Source organism: Vicugna pacos, chromosome 1 (assembly GCF_048564905.1).
Source record: "Vicugna pacos chromosome 1, VicPac4, whole genome shotgun sequence".
In the NCBI taxonomy this organism is placed as follows: Eukaryota; Metazoa; Chordata; class Mammalia; order Artiodactyla; family Camelidae; genus Vicugna; species Vicugna pacos.
The window spans coordinates 44,037,177-44,053,767 of NC_132987.1; the positions used below are offsets into that span (position 1 = coordinate 44,037,177).

The following is a 16,591-nucleotide window of genomic DNA, read 5'->3' on the forward strand; positions in this document are numbered from 1 at the left end:
ATGTAGATCTTCTGGACCACTTGCTGCAGCTTCTGTATCAGTACATGCTGCTTTACCTTGCACTTTTTGTTATGTAGATGACTTCTTTCCTTAAACTTCATTAACCAGCCTCTGCTAACTTCATACTTTTCTTCTGTGGCTTCCTCACCTCTCTCAGCCTTCATAGACATAGGGTCTTGCTCTGGATTAGGCTTTGGCTTAAGAGAATGTTGTGGCTGGTTTGATCTTCTGTCCAGATCACTCAGGCTTTGTCCATTTCAGCAGTAAGGCTGTTTGCTTTCTTATCACTTTCACCAGAGCACTTCAATTTCTGTCAATAACTTTTCCTTTGCATTACAACGTGGCTAACCATTTGGTGCAAGAGGCCTAGCTTTTGTCCTGTCTCAGCTTTTGACACGCCTTCCTCACTGAGCTTAATCCTTTCTAGTTTTTGATTTAAAGTGAGAGACATGCAACTCTTCATTTCACTCAAACATTTAGAGGCCACTGTAGGGTTATTAACTGGCCTAATGTTAATGTTTGTTGTGTCTCAGAGAACAGAGGCCTGAAGGGAGAGAGGGAGGTGGGGAAATGGCAGGTCAGTGGAGCAGTCTGAATTTGAGCACTTACAGATTAAGTTCCTTGTTTTATGAGCGTGATTTGCGGTGCCCCCAAACAATTACAACAGTAACACAGATCTCTGGTCACAGATAACCATGACAAATATAATAATGAGAAAGCTTGAAATGTGAGAATTACCAACATGTGACAGAGACACAAAGTGAGCAAGTGCCGTTGGAAAAATGGCGCTGATAGACTTGCTTGATGCTGGGTTGGCACAAACCTTCAATTTGTAAAAAATGCAGTGTCTGCGACGCTCAGTAAAGTCAAGGGTAATAAAATGAGGTAGGCCTGTATTAAAAAGAATGACGCACTATTCTCAAGGGTATGTGGGAATAGTGCTTTTATGGAGCACTTGTGGTATAAACTTTTTGGTGCATAGTTCTATCAGAATCTTCTGAAAAAAGCAAACCTCTTTTGATAGAGTCAAACTCCTTTCACAAGTTGTTCATAAGCAAACAGGCAAGCATGTGTAGCTGTATTTCAGGACTGTCAATACAAAAATGTTTTATGTCCTTTAATAGGGAATTGGTTAGGTAACTGATACAGTCATGCAATGGAATATGACATAGTCATTTAAAATGATGTTTTAGATTTATTTATGAACATGGAAAGATGTTCATTACCTCTTGTTATATGAAGAAAACAGGTTATAAAATGGTATAGAATACGATCACATTTTTTGCTAAAAGTATTATATATGAATAGGAAAAAGTCTAGAGAGAGACATACCAAAATAATAGTAATTATTATCTATGAATAAACTAAAAGTGATTTAAAAAAATGTTTTATGGGAGTGTACTTGATTTATAATGTGTTAGTTTTAGGTATAGAGCAAAGTGATTCAGTTATACATACACATACATATGTATATTCTTTCAGATTCCTTTTTAAAAAAATATTCCTTCTCTATTGTCTGAATTTTGAAATAATGAACAGATGATCTGTCTATCATATAGACAGAGCAGATCTATCCATCCATCCATTTACCCAACCATCTATCTTTTATCTATATCCCGGATGGTGGAGGAGAGGAGAGAATTGTTATTTTTTCTGATTCTAAGGCTCTTGCAATCACCCTGTAACCCACTATTCGGCTTTTGCACTTACCTTTCCACTGAAACTTGTTTCCCAAGGTCACCTGTGACTTTCCGTTTGTCAAATCTAATATGAAGAAGGGTTAGGTCAAAGTGGTAGAGTGCATACTTAGCATGCATAATGTCCTGTGTTCAATCCCCAGTACCTCCTCTAGAAAAAGTAAATAATTAAATAAACCTTAAAAAGAAAAAAAAAGTTATTAAAAAAAATCTTACACTTTTCAGTTCTTAACCATTGGACCTCTGGTTTTGTTCCTATAAATCATCCCCTCCTTTTCCACTTTTGGATTCTGTGTCACTATTTTTTCCCTACCTATTGAATTACACCTCGGTATATATAGTTGAATACATAGAGAATCATCTCCTACCCCTTATATGTAAATATACCCGAATGTCCACCTTTGTTCCTCATTTCTTTGTATTTTACATACTCACACTATTTTATGCATGTATGTATGTCTTTATCTCTATGTCTCTGTATCTCTATATCATATCTGTATATCTATATATATATATCTATTTATAGAACTGCCTGCAGGATGTTATCCACTGGATGATTTAAAACCATCTCACACTTTGTATGTTTAGATCTGAAGTCTCTTCTCCTTCCTTCGCGCCTCCAATACTGTTTATTTTCTCTACAGCTTTCTGTGAATGGTATCACCATCCACCCTACCACCAGAACCAGACTCCTGGGAATCGCCCTATGCCTGGTCTTGGCTCTTTTCCTCATTCCTCCCGGCCAGGCTGCTGATCCTACATCCGTAAGCTCTTATGAATGAGCCCACTTCTTGTCTCCATTCCCACTGCCATGCTTTCTTTCAGGCACCCATGACTTTCTCCTGGATTTATGAGGTAGTCTTTAGTCTTAGCCTGAGTTCTACAAAAGTACAATCTGGAACAGAGGCCTGTGTTCAGGATTATTTGGGTAGTTTATCCTGGGAAGTAGGAACGAAGAATGACAGGAGGAGGGAAAGCCAACACAGTCTGTTTCACCAAGCTGGCCATCACCAGAAACCACACTTGCTCAGTCCTATGGAAATTTTCCGTCTGTTGTGTGAAAGGAGGAAGCCTCGATTTCTCAGCTTCCATTCCAGTTGTTTGAGGGTGGTGTGCTGAATGTGAACATCAAGTCCCCAGCAATTCCAGGCTGTATCTGGCATGATGCCCAACGATTCTGACACCCCAAAGCCTCAGAAGTCCCTGGTGCAGAAGGTGAGAAGTAGGTAGCACATACTGCAGCAGTGGCTGCAGTAAGGGGGTGGGTAGGGCTGAAGGGGTTTCACGTCGCTCACGGCAAGTGTCTGATTTACCTTGTAACTGACATTCCTGTCCTCCTTCTGAAATCCAACCATTAGAGGCAGAGTAATCTCTACCACTTTGTTAGTTTTCTGCTTAAAATGTTTCAGTGTCTCTGCTAGAGAATTGCAGATAAATACATGTTCCTTAGCATACGGTAAAGGCCTTCCCTTTTTGATCTGGGTCCTTCTTACCTCCCCAGAACCATCCCTCACCACTTCCCCATATAAACCCTTCCCAAAACATGCCCAACTCTTATTCTGGCTCCTTATCTATGCTGTACCCTCTCCCTAGAATGCCCTTCCTCTCCTTTTTTGCTTAACTAGTCTCTCCTTCAAGAAAACTTACTTGACTCTCCTCTTCTTCCCAGGTTGGGTTAGTTCCCCTCCTACATGTTCCAGCAGCAACCTGTGTTTAACTTCATCGTAGAACTTACTATATTGTTTCATTTTGGGGGGTCTAATAGATCTGTTAAATTAGATTGTCAACTCCTAGTACAAAATAAGTGCTCGATAACTGTTGAAATTGTTCCAAAATCTGTGTATCAGGGAAAGTGAAGCAACTATATCACTGAAATGAAGAATAACCACATTCAATGTATGTCTAAAATGCCTTTGAGGTTTCAGTTTTTCTCAGAAGGTGTTAATCTAATGTGTGCCTGTCAGATATGCCGTAGGAAGAACGTAGACTTTAAGCACTGCATGGAGTGTTAGGTGAAGAGACGAGAGGTGGCACTGCTGACCTGCTAGAGTGGTCCAAAGAGCAGTCTTCTTATTGCTGATGGAAACACCGCTTTGCAGATCACCTGCCTTCAAGAAGCATGAAAACTGATAACCAGTGTAACAGTCTACTAGAGGAGGTGTTCCAGCCCTCTAGATGTGTTGCACCCCTACACTGGAATTGGCAAAGCTGCCACATCAGTCTGGATGAAATTGGGCTGTGGGCCAGGATAACCTTTGTAGAGTTTGAAAATGTGACATATGGCACTAATATTGTACCTCCCCAGGATCTGAGCCTCGCTTCCAAGAGGTGTGGCATTGCTATAACCCTGGAAAGTGTGGCAAAGACCTGGGAAAAATATTGTAGCCTGAGAGATTATTTTTCACTTCCAAATAAATCTGCCAGGCTGAATTCATTTGCAAAAGAATAGATTCAGGTTGGTTTGTCTGGCTTTTGTGGTTCAACTTTCATAGAATTAATCTGTGCCAAATATACTATAGCTTTATTTTTAAAATGAATAATTATATAATTCTTTACTTGATTAGAAAAATAATAAGTGCTTATAACTACTTCTGGTTTTAGTGTTTCTCATGGTTGCCTTTCTAACTTTAAATAATACAAAACAGTACTGTTTTTTTCAACTGTCGACTTCAGGCATTATTTATTAGCTGAACCTCTGAGAAGCTAAAAAGTATTGAGTCTGCTTAAGCTACACTTTCTCTCCTTCCCTTCCACCTCCAATTTAAAACAACTGTTATTTTTTTTTTCAATTTTACTGAGACGGCATCTCATAACTCCCAATGAAGTCAGATAACATTAAACATTTATTGAGTGTTTACTGTATGCCAGGAACTGTTCTAAACACTTATATATTAACTCATTAATCCTGACATTGGCCCTATTAAATAGAGATTATTATCCCCATTTTTCAGACATGGAGCTGAGGCACAGAGCAGTTGCATACCTTGTGCAAGGTTACCAGTTAATAACTGGTAGAGCTGGGGTGGCTCTACTATCTGTGCTGTTAATTACTATATGCTACAGTTCCCCACCCAGGAAGCTATTAGAAACCATGTGTCTTTCGACTCCCCTGCATCTAACAATTCTTTCTCCCTTTTCACTCCCCACAAAAATCATGTTTACCTTCTAGAGTGGAAGTTATCTTCCTTCTTTTCCCTCTGTGGCTCTTCTCGTTCAGCGAACACTCTCTTCTTTCTTCCCGTACATAGGTCCCCGAAGTGAGAGTCCTGGCACTGGGGGTAGGAGAGGTGGTGCGATGGTAGGCCTGCGCTTGTGCACAGGTCTAGGCTCCAGCTTCTGTTACAAATACTTTTAAAATGCACATGCCTTCCAGACAGTAATTTTTCAATTCTCAACCTCATTTGTATAATTTAAACAAATTTAGAATTTTTAAAGCCACAAATCAGTGTGTCACAACTTAACCATCCATATCCAAACAACTCACTGCTCACTGGGGCCACCCCCTCTGTCCTCTCTACTGTGTCCCACTCTCTCTGTATAGCTAGCTCCCTATTTCTCTCTCTCTCTCTCTGTTGCTCCTCTCTATTCTCTGGCTCTTTCCGCCCTTCTCTCTCTTTCTTCCTTACACTTGTCATGCCTCACTCAGCAAGTTTGTTTTCCCTCTTGTTGCTCTTTCTCCCCAAGCTTTCTGATGGGACATGACTTTCTTGTAAGGTTCCTTCCCCTCACCTGTCCCCACAAACACAACCCCTCACCATGGCCACTTCCCAGAGTGGTGTTTATAGGATAATTTTAATGAATCTCTTTTCAGCCACTATCTTTTATCTGTCCCCTTACCTCTGACCTTGAATTTGGAGTCTCTCCAGGGTTCTGCCCTCAAAGTTCAAGGTTAACAGCCTCCTTTTTGCTGCTTTTCTTCCTTCTATGAATTCTGTCTGGGTCTCTGCTTCCTCAGTTTGTTTTATCCTTCAACAGGCTTTTATTCTCTTTCCATTCTTTAGAAATGTGTTAAACCTCTCCTCTACTGATGTTTTCCCTTCTGCCCCCTTTCATTACATCATTTCTTCACTCCTTTTGGAGTCTTCACTGGGTAATCATTTGTGCTTAAGCTGCATTTTGAACTAGAAATCATACTTGGTCCACATAATAAATGTAATAGTCAAGGCGATATGTATATATAAATCTTAAAAGTACAAATTGCATTGTCAGACAAAAACAACATTTGTTTCTTTAAAACTAAATGCCTTTGGGGGAGGTTCTCAGAGGGCGGAGTAGAAGGATGCATAGCTCTCCCTCTCCCACGAATACACCAAAAATTTACATCTAAAAATGGATTAATTCACACAGAATAGCGGTTGAACTCTGGCAGAATATCTCTCACTTCGGAAATACAAGAAAATTCTCACAAAACGAGGTAGGAGAAGAAAAGAAAGAAAAAGGAAATCGGTGTGTGATCTGTCCCCCAGGAAGGAGTGGCAGAGGAGGAAAAGCACCCTCACCCTGGGAAGCCCTCTCTCTTCAGTGAGGAGGTCAGCATGGTCAAAAAGGGAGCTACAGAGGCTCAGAAGAGAACTCAGTAGCTGCCTGGCAGACAGAACTGAGAGAAATGAGCACAGAGGGTCCCTGCGATCCCTGGCCTGAGAGGGAAGCTGGTGGGGGCAGGCCGGCCTAGGCCACTGAAGCTCGGGCTTCTGACAGCCCAGGAAGAGGACTGGGGCTGACTGCGCAGAGGCTTTCCTCAAAAAACAAGAACAATCTCAAATAAACAACCTAACATATCACCTAAAAGAATTAGAAAAAGAAGAACAACAAAATCTAAAGATAGCAGAAGGAAAGAAATAATAAAGATCAGGGAGGGAATAAAATAGAGATTAAAAAAAATTGAAAAATCAATCAAACCAAGAGCTGGTTTTTTGAAAGAGTAAGCAAAATTGATAAACCTCTGGCCAGGCTCACCAAGAAGAAAAGAGAGAGGACACAAATGAACAAAATAAGAAAGGAAAATAGAGAAATTACAACCAATACTACAGAAATACAAAAAAAAAAAGTATGAACAACCATACGGCAACAAACTGGACAACCTAGAAGAGATGCACAAGTTTCTAGAAATATGCAGTCCACCAAAACTGAATCAAGAAACAGATCACCTGAACAGACCCAATCACTAGAAGTGAAATAGAATCAGCAATTAAAAAACCTCCCTGCAAACAAAAGTTCAGGACCAGATGGCTTCACTAGAGAATTCTATCAAACATACAAAGAAAAGCTCATACCGATCCTTCTCAAACTCTTCCAAAAGATTAAAGAGTAGGGAATACTCCCAAACTCATTCTATGAAGCCACCATTACCCTGATACCAAAGCCAGACAAAGACACTACCAAAAAAGAAAACTACATGCCAGTATCATTGAACACAGATGCCAAAATCTTCAACAATATATTAGCAAACAGAATTCAACAACACATAAAAAAGATTATACGCTATGATCAAGTCGGGTTTATTCCAGGGACACAAGGATGGTTCAACATACGTAAATCAATCAATGTGATTCACCACATCAACAAAAGAAATAACAAAAATCACATAATCATCTCAATAGATGCAGAAAAAGCATTTGATAAAATTCAACATCATTTATGATAAAAACTCTTACCAAATTGGGTATAGAGGGAACATATCTCAACATAATAAAAGCTATATATGACAAACCTACAGCCAGCATAGTACTCAACAGTGAAAAGTTGAAAGCCTTCCCACTAAAATCTGGAAAAAGACAAGGATGCCCACTCTCACCACTTCTATTCAACATAGTATTGAAAGTCCTGAGTGTAGTAATCAGGGAAGAAAAAGAAATGAAAGGGATCCAAATTGGAAGAGACAAAGTAAAATTGTCACTATATGTGGATGACATGATACTATATACAGAAAACCCTAAAGGCTCTACACAAAAACTACTAGAGTTGATAAAAGAATTCGGCAAGGTAGCAGGATACAAGACTAACGTACAGAAATCAGCTGCATTTCTTTACACTAACAACAAATTATCAGAAAAGTATAGAAACAATCCCTTTTAAAATCACATCCAAAACAATAAAATACTTAGGAATAAATCTGATGATCAAGGAGGTGAAAGACATATATGCAGAGAACTACAAAATGTTAATTAAGGAAATTAAAGATGACTTAGAGAAATAGATAGATACCCCATGTTCTTAGATTGGAAGAATTAATAGTTAAAATGGTATGCTACCCAAAGCAATCTAACATTTGCAAAAGATGAGACTGACAAAGGCTTAATTTCCAGAATATATAAACAGCTCATATAATTTAATAAAAAAATAAACAACCCAATCCAAAAATGGGCAAAAGACCTAAACAAGCAATTCTCTAATGAAGACATACAAATGGCCAAGAGGCACATGAATAAATGCTCAATATCACTAATTATCATAGAAATACAAATCAAAACCACAATGAGGTATCACCTCACACCAGTCAGAATGGCCATCATTTAAAAGTCCACAAATGATAAATGCTACAGAGGCTGTAGAGAAAAGGGAACCCTCCTACACTGCGGGTGGGAATGTAGTTTGGTGCAGCCATCATGGAAAACAGTATGGAGATGTCTCAAAAAACTAAAAATAGACTTACCATATGATCCAGGAATCCCACTCTTGGGGCACGTATCTGGAGGGAACTCTAATTTGAAAAGATACATGCACCCCAATGTTCATAGCAGCACTATTTACAATAGCCAAGACAAGGAAACAACCTAAATGTCTATCAACAGATGACTGGATAAAGAAGAAGTGGTATATTTATACAATGGACTACTACTCAGCCATAAAAAAGAATAAAATAATGCCATTTGCAGCAATAAGTATGGACCTAGAGACTGTCATTCTAAGTGAAGTAAGCCAGATAGTGAAAGAAAAATTCCACATGATATCACTTATATGGGGAATCTAAAAAAAAAAAAAAGAAAAGACAAATGAACTTATTGACAAAACAGAAACAGAATCAAAGACATAGAAAATAATCTTATGGTTACCAGGGGGGAATAGACATGGAATGGGATAATTTGGGAGTTCGAGAATTGCAGATGCTAACTACTATATATAAAATAGATAAACAACAAGTTTCTTCAGTATAGCACAGGGAACTATATAGTCAATGTCTTATAACCTGTAATGAAAAAGAATATGAAAAGGAATATATGTACATATATGTATGACTAAAACATTATGCCGTACACTGGAAATTGACAGAACATTGTAAAGTGACTATACTTCAATTAAAAAAGTATCTGAGGAAAACTGAAAAAATAAAATGAAAAAGAAGACAGAGTGCTGAATGGAAACAAAAACAAGACACATACATATGCTGTTTACAAGAGACTCACTTCAGATCCAAAGACACACAAACTGAAAGTCGAGGAACAGAAAAAGTATTCTGTGAAAATGAAAAGAAATCTGAGGTTGCAATACTTGTATCAGACAAAATAATTTTAAAAGAAAGACTGTAACAAGAGACAACGAAAGACATCATATAATGATTAAGAGATCAATCCAGGATGATGTAACAATTGTAAATATATACGAACACCAATGTTCACTGCAGCATTAATTACAATAGCCAAGATACGGAAGCAACCCAAGTGCCCATTAAGAGATAAATGGATAAAGAAGACGTGGTATATATTCACAACAGAATATTACTCAGCCATAAAAATTGAAATCTTGCCATTTGCAACAACATGGATGGGCCTATTATGCTCAGTGAAGTTAAGTCAGACAGAGACAAATACTGTATGATTTCACTTCTACATGAATCTAAAAATACAACACAAATGAATAAACATAACAAAGCAGAAACAGCGTCATAGATACAGAAAACAAAGAAGGGGTTGCAAGAGGGGAGTGGGTGGGGAAAAGAAAGAAAAAGTAACGGAGATTAAGAGGTACACATTTTTAGTTGCAAAATAAATGAGCCACAGGTATGAAATGTATGCTGTAAGGGAATATAGTTCCAATAACTATGTAATGTTTTTGTTAGGTGACATATTGTAACTAGACTTATAGTGGTGATCATTTTGAAATGTACAGAACTACCAAATTACTACATTGTGTAACAGGAACTACCACAGTGTTATGGGTCAACTATGCCTCAAAAACAGAGAGAAAAAGAAACTCATAGGAAGAGATATCAGATTTGTAGTTACCAGGGGCGGGTGGAGTGGGGAGGGCAAATTGGGCAAAATTAGTCAAAAGGTACAGACTTCCAATTATAAGCTGAATAATTACTAGGGATGTAATGTACAACATGATAAATATAATTCACAGTCCTATATGTTGCATATGAAGGTTAAGAGAATAAATTCTAAGGATTCTTGTCACACACACAAAATTTTTTTCTTCTTTAATTTTGACCTATACAAGATGATGGATAGTCACTAAACTTATTGTGATAATTACTTCATGATGTATGTAAGTCAAAGCATTATGCTGTATACCTTAAACTTATATAGTGCTGTATGCTGATTACATTTCAATAAAACTGAAAGAAAAAAGAACTAAATGCCACTGATATAGATGAATGTTTGCTTAGAAATACCTAAAAATTAAAGAAGATGATTTCAGAATATGATTCTCCACCTTCCACCTATCCCAGGCTAGTAATACAGAGAAAATTCCATTATTGGACCCACTATTAATTAGATTCCTTATCAGCTTAATCACACTTATAGCACAATAATAACTGATGCTCATATTGATGTCCTTAAGGCAATGCAAGATACCAAAGCACCTTCAGAACTATCAGAACGAAGTTACATTATGTTCAAGATTAACTTTAGTGCAAAGTATTTTAAGCTATATCTGTAGACATTTGTGACAAATGTATTTAAAGGATTTGAGGTGGTTTGCATAAAAGCATGCTACACAAAAAGGTAAAAGAAAACCATGGGGAAAAGAGTGGGAATGGTAAGTTGAAGCTAGGACTGAGGTCGGTACTCACCGCTCTTAGAAGTGCACCACACGCCACCACACGTTTTATTCTGAATGCTCGAACAGCTGAACAAAAACCAGTTCCACTGCCAGCAGGACCAGTTCCTTGATTCCCAGCGAGTATAATGTAAAAACAAACACTGCTGTGGAGGAGAGCTACTGGCGGTACAAGGGCTGGGGCAAATGATTTCCTGTGGGCCCTCGTAAAGAGGACGCTTAGCTGTAGAGAATGAAGTACGCCGGACCCTCTTCACAGTAAAGGTAGCAGCAGGACACGTGGGAGCTTTAGTAACACGAGCAAATGGAAATAAGCAAATTCTCCCACTTTCACTCTACCATCATTTACTGCCTGTTGATTTTCCCCACTCTTTTCATGAAATTTAGGACAGGTCCCTGGGATTCTCTTAACATTCACAGAAGATGAAACATTTCCACTCACTTTTAGTCACAAGAATACTCTCCTCTTGGTCTTTATTATGTTCAGTCCACTAAAATAATCAAAACTCCGAACTTCATTTGAAGTTGAACTTTCCTCCTCCTTTCAGATCGGGCTGTATGTCTGTGGTGGTACAAGGACAAGGTCTTGCATCTTGCTTCTTTCCAGGTTTTGAAATTCTCTTTCTCTCCTTCCTGACTGCACCCTCCCGATCTCTACGACTCAGTTACCCTGGATTTCTCTGCTGCGGGGAAGAGAGAAGTCAGCGTCAGGAAGCATGTCACTCGGCTGCTTGCCTGGTGGTGCTGTGCCCTGGCTAGCTGGACAAGCGTAGCTAGCGCCCCCTGCTGCCTGGCTCTTCTACCTCAGGTGGTGGATTCTTCAGGATGTGCCAGACCCCAGTCCCCTGTGTCCCAACATCCCACGTTCTCTAAATGTTCTCCTTCAAGCTCCTTTCTCCAAGCTGAGGTAAAGCTGCAGGAAACACCCTTCTTCCTCCTAAAGGTGAGAAAAGGGAAAATGTCACAACACTGCAAGTTTTCTTTCCCACCTCTTCTACAAAACCTTTTTATAACCTTTGACATGGGGTTCAACTAAAGGCTGAAAAACCAGTTTTCTGACACCTCCTTTGTGAGTCTGCTTTGTCATCTACTGTTTGGCTCTCAGCTTTGTGGTGGCTTCTGTTGAAACTGATTCAAAACAGAGCTCCATTTTCGTATCTTGTTACATTTTAAATAAAGTTTTGCAGTAGAAGCGGATTGGAAATATTGTTAAAGTGCCTTTCTGGTTGGAGGACCAAAACAAGGTGTGGTTCAGGTGGGACTGTACTCTGCTAGGCCAGGTAGATGGCATGTTATTCTACTGATTTATCTGTTTTCTCCATTTAACTATAAAATTGATACATATTTATTTTCAGCAGGTTAGAAGCACTGATGAACAAAAAGAAAAATCATTAAAATTACTCTGCCCCATCTTTTGGGGATAGTTATTTTTAACCTTGGTTTATATCCTTGTATAGTCTTATAATGGATAATTCTTGCCAACTGAGTGTTGTTCAAACGACATATAAATTTCTTTCCTAACCATCTGAAAGGAAAACTTGTTACAACAAATTCACATTGTCACAGCAACAAAACTGATTTGTGTACAAAATCAGGAGAGAAAATAGACAAAATGCAGCAGCAGATTCTCAGCTCTTCTTTGGGTAACACTGAATCCTGTGCCTGCACAGTTTACACATGTGGTGCATTATCTCCTCAGATGCCCCACATCATTGCATGAAAATGCCTTCTAAGAATACTGGAAAGCCTGTGAAGAAACTAGATGAGCCCACGAACTGCAGAGAACTACTGACAAAGGTGACTGAACTGCAGAGCAAATTTTTAATGTGGATGAAATTGGGCTATTTTGGAAACAGATGTTATCCTGTATGTTCATTTCAGAAAGGAGACAAAAGTGCCAGAACATAAACCAACCCAAAATAAGCTAACACTGCTTTAAAGTGAACGTGATGTTAAGCTGAAACCTCCACCGGTGTATCACTTCAGAAAACCCAGTGCCTTTTAGGGACTACTGAAGAATGAATTGTCTGTTATGTGATATTCAACTCATAAAGATTGGGTGACCAAGGCAGTGTTCAGTGATTACATGAGGAACTGCCTATTCATCAAAGGGTACACAAAGATGAAAAACTTGCAAACGACGCTTTTTTGATAATAGACAATGCTCCCATATGTCCCTCTAGTGTTGACAATTACGGAGACAATATCAGTGGTCTTATGCCTCCCAGCATTATTATGTCTTATTGTAGCCTCTCAGAGTCCTGCAGCATTCAAGGCATACTGTTTACAGACGGTGATGTAGTATGAGGCCCTTATATGCTGATATATCATCTGGGGATGCAGGCAACACTGCATCGATCAAGGATTTATGGAAGAGTTTTGACATTCAGAAGGTCTTCAAATTTATCAACTGGGTTTGGCATGTATCATAACAAACAATGAATGGGGTATGGGAAAAACTGATCCCGTAATTGTTGCTGACTTCCAAGGTTTCAAGGAAGTGATTAACGCAAAGCAAAAATCCTAAATCTTTTGAAGGAGGTTAGATTTAGTGAAGGGGATGGTACAAAGAACTTACAACCAAGGAACTTGTTCAACTTGATGTTCATTGTGGGTCAAAGCAAGAGAAAGAAGAGGAGCTATAAATGCCTGTTGCTGGCTCTTTAGAAAACGTGGAATTATGTAGATAAAATGATTGCTTTTGCAAGTTGTTTGTTCTGGTCCTTGGTTAGCTATCATTTCAGATAATGGTTCATAGCCATCCACTTCTCAGACTCAACTGCCAAAAAGAGATGACTGTCCACAAGGTCCTTGGACTTGAAGGTAGGCAAACTGCAGGAGTGCTGTTCCTCTTGCTCTCTGCTAGCTCACTCCCGCACCTCCACCCACCCCTGCACGGCATCAGTGTCTACCTAACTGAGGCTCCATCCTCCTCTCCATAAATCACTCCTTGTTTGGTAAGTAAGCATTTTTAAAAATTTTCATTTTTGCTTGTTTAACTCAGCGCTATTTGTATTCACTACATAACTTTAAACTATATAATAGTTTTTAGTTTACATCACAGTATATGCTTGTAGTATAGAAGAACAAGTTTCCACTGTATTATTCAATATTACATCAAAATATATCCACTAAAAAGCCCATTAAATAATTATGTAGTTGACATCTTAATAATAGATTTATGCAGAAATCCTCAGGGTAATTACTATATAGGTGTTTAAGAATTAAATTTTGGTGAACTTATTTACAAAACAGAAACAGATTCACAGACATAGAGAACAAACTTATGGTTACCGGGGGGGGGGGGGTGAGGGGGTGGAAAGGGTTAAATTGGGAGTTCGAGCTTTGCAGATACTAACTACTACATATAAAATAAACAAGTTTCTACTGTATAGCACAGGGAACTATATATTCAATACCTTGTAGTAACCTATAATGAAAGAGAATATGAAAAGGAATATATGTATCTAAATGGATGACAGAAACATTATGCTGTACGCCAGAAATTGACATAACATTGTAAACTGACTATACTTCCAATTAGAAAAAAAAAAGAGCTAAATTTTGGAAAATTGGTTGGGGCTTTTGGACAGACTTGAAACAGACATATTGCTCATTCTCCCACTATTTCAACTTTGATATCCAACATTTCAAACCAAGAAGGGACTGGATTCAAAAAACAAGCCATGCCTGTATATAAATGTTTTTTATTCAAAATGGGACACTATCTTATGGATTTGAACCTGCTTTTTCACTGACTTGTGACCATAGCTCTACATAAATAAAAGGTCTATATTGATATTTATAAAATATGATTTTGTCCTGTTTGTGCAATGCCTAAGCCAAGCTTCAGAAAGTCCGCCCCACCCCAGAGCTCCCCGTGAAGGTTTTGTATATCCATGGCCCTCTGCTGAGGGAGCAGGACCACATCACCTTTTACAAATAGGGAATTGTTTCCTGTCACCTGACTCCACCTCTCGGGTCACAAATGACTGGAGCAGAGAAGGGCGCTTCCTCAGGGTTGCAAACTCAGAAGCTGGGCAAGTAAGCAGGCAGACGCACGAGGCAAGAGGGGTTCACTGGAGACAGCAAGCCCCATCTCGGGGGGAGGCCAGTACTCAGCGTTTGCCAACTCTCACCATCCAGGAATAAAGACTAAGTACAGCCCAAATCTTTAGATTTTCAAGAAAAGCTAAAAACCTCCATTTTAAACCAAATTTCCTGAAGTGAAAAATGATTTTAGTTTGCGTTTCTTTAATTTCTGGTTAGGCTAAACTTCTTTTTGTACATATGTTTTCTTTCTTCTTTTTTTTTTTTTTAAGTAAGTAAACTGAACTGTTGGTAATTACTGAAGGGGAAGGAGATTGAGGTTTTAATCTTCTGACAGGTCATTAGAGCCATTCTGCGTTTCTAGTGGAATGTGGAGACTGGTCCTTTCATAGTCCCTGAGAAGGGTCACTGCCTGTGGCTGTGGAGATCATGTTCCAACTAGCCCTGAGAGGAGAGTCAGGACCAAAGAACAGCCTTGTACTTATCAAACCACATGCCCTGGCATGGAGCTACATCAGTCTGGAGGAAGGGGAACTTGTTTGTAAATTTTTAAGTTATATTTCTAATAACTTGCTTTAAGGCATGGTCTGTTATAATGAGGACTGAATTTATTCAGTGGTGGGAATATGGCTCTCCCTACCTCCTCCACCTCTCACAGCTGATCATCCAAGAAAGGGGCCTTTTCCAAATTTCCAAACTTCTGTAGTACCCTAAGGTACTCAGACAAGCTGCCCACGTGACTGTGACCTGGTGGAGCAGAGAACCACACCACTGTTACTGATATCGGTGTATTGCATCCCACAGGGATGTTGGGACAAAATACAAGTCGAAAACGAATGCCACAGTATGTGGCAGGAATAATTTTAGCCTTGAACATTATCAGTTTGTCATATATTTAAAAAATGCCCTTAGTACTTCCTTCCCAGGTCATGAAGCACTCATGGAGCATCGTGCAGAGAGTCCCTGGTGCTGCAGACTTCCCAGGGAGGCCTCTTCCAGAGAGGGACACCATTTATCCCTCTTCCACAGATGAGAGTTGAGTTAGCTCCTATTTTGTCCAGAAGCCCTACAGTTTCAAAACAACGAATATAGATCACATCTCTATTTTGTGAATTACATAATTTAAAATATTGGAATAATTCAAATTAAGATGAAACATGTCATTGCTGGCAAATATTCCATGTATTGGAAAGAACATGTATTTAAAAATCGAAGAACCTGAATTCAAAGCTCAACTCTACCACCTACTGGTTGTGATATCCTGAGTAAGTTTCTGTTGTAATTTTATCTATCTCTCCATTTTATTTGTAAAATGAGGATGATAATGCTTTCTTCTTTCGGTTGTTATCAGGAATAATTTAAATTATGCATGCAGTATCCCCAAAATGTTACTTTCATTCCCTCATATGTGTAATAGACATATCAATATCTTCAAATGGTGACCAACCTATAAAAGCCTCATTGGTTAAGATCATAACCATGATTCACCAGAAATAAATGTCAGGAGCTGCGAAACAGCAACAGGCACTTGTATGTATTTTCATTTTTATTAAAATCCTCACTCAGGTCATATGTCATAAAGTCCTTATTTCTCTTTAAGTCTTGGGGCATTCAATCTGTAAAATTTGCCTGACTAGCCATATGTAATTGTTCTTTTCCAAGGAGTAAGGAACTTTTCGAATCTTTCATTCTCAACAAGTACCTAGGGCAAAAGGCATGGGCTGGACCAGAGGCCTCATTTTACAGACGAGGAAATTCAGTGATTTATCCCTAACTGAGACAGATCTCATAAATCCTCATAGCGAGGGCAAGGAAAGAGGACTTTCAGCAGCTTGGCCAGA

At 38.9% G+C, this 16,591-nt stretch overlaps 1 long non-coding RNA gene across 1 annotated transcript; it reads right to left on the minus strand.

Moving 5' to 3' along the window:
- Positions 1-31: 31 nt before the first annotated feature.
- On the minus strand, positions 32-11,422 carry LOC140696376 (uncharacterized). Its single transcript, XR_012072616.1, has 4 exons — positions 10,714-11,422; positions 4,860-4,969; positions 1,711-1,848; positions 32-544 (listed from the first exon to the last, which is right to left on the minus strand). It is a non-coding gene; the product is annotated as an uncharacterized lncRNA (long non-coding RNA).
- Between the last annotated feature and the right edge of the window lie 5,169 nt (positions 11,423-16,591).